Raw genomic sequence first — 1,146 nt, 5'->3', positions numbered from 1 at the left:
ACCTGCTGCAGCAGCAGCACCTGCTGCAGCAGCAGCAGCACGTGCTGCAGCAGCATCAGCTGCGGCAGCATCTGCTGGAGCAGCTGCGGCAGCATCTGCTGCAGCAGCTGCAGCACGATGCTGTTTCCCTGTGGAACTCTCGATTCAAGTCTTTGTTACTTTGTTCCTGAAAGAAAGGAAACGAGCAGCAGCATGCATGCAAAATAATGGGGCATAGACCTTCAAATAAAACAAAACTTTCTTTTCAGCTTTTCCCCGAGGCCTTTTACTGCATAGTCTACAAACCCCTTTATAATGCGATTGTACATTTTTTTGTATTTTATTTTTTTTCATATTTGCTTTAATATTTTTATTTATTTTCGTGCCCATGTGCTGCCGTAGGAGTGCGCGCTGCATGCGTTGCATATACACGCATGCACTCGCGCATGCATGGTTGCATGCATGCATGCATGCATGCAAGTGCGAATTATAACAATATAATTTGTATTTATTTGTGTACAAGTTCTAGCCCACATCGCATGCATATGCATGCATGGGCCCCAAAAGCATAAACTTCAAGTGCATGTTTGAATATATACTTCTGAACAGATTCAAGTGTGTATGCATGCATGCATGCAAGTGCATATATGCATATATCTACAAATATATACATATATACATATATATATAAAGATATATATATATATTTTGTGTGTGTGTGTGCGTATTAATATATCAATGTGTGTATATATGTGTATATGTAATATACCTATTATCTATTACGTATATATGGGCTATGCTACAGATATATATATATATATACAGACAATTGAGTGCATGCATGCATGCATTTGCATGCATGCAGCACCTGCCTTATTTGCCCCTGTATTTGAACATTTAAGTAGATCCAAATATAAATATAATGGTATTTTTCCGGGCCCTCAAATAAAGACGGAGTAATGTGCTTGTAGACAAATATACATACATATATGTTCTATATATATACTGTATTTATAGATAACATATTTATTATATATATATAATATATATATAATATATATATAATATATATATACATATATATGTACATATGTATATATTATTTATACAGAGAATATACATATATTATATATATATTATATATATATACATATATATGTATATATA

The 1,146-nt window shown here is 33.9% G+C and overlaps 1 protein-coding gene across 1 annotated transcript in view; it reads right to left on the bottom strand.

Annotated features, from left to right (window-relative positions):
- Positions 1-1,146, bottom strand: part of ETH_00040510 (uncharacterized protein) — a gene marked incomplete at both ends in the record, with an annotated part of 4,091 nt that overhangs the window by 1,451 nt on the left and 1,494 nt on the right. The window lies entirely within an intron of this gene.

This window comes from Eimeria tenella, genomic scaffold (assembly GCF_000499545.2).
Source record: "Eimeria tenella Houghton genomic scaffold, Eth_scaff1754, whole genome shotgun sequence".
In the NCBI taxonomy this organism is placed as follows: domain Eukaryota; phylum Apicomplexa; class Conoidasida; order Eucoccidiorida; family Eimeriidae; genus Eimeria; species Eimeria tenella.
The sequence above is the reverse complement of the archived record's forward strand: the minus strand, read 5'-3'. Positions and strand labels throughout refer to the sequence as shown.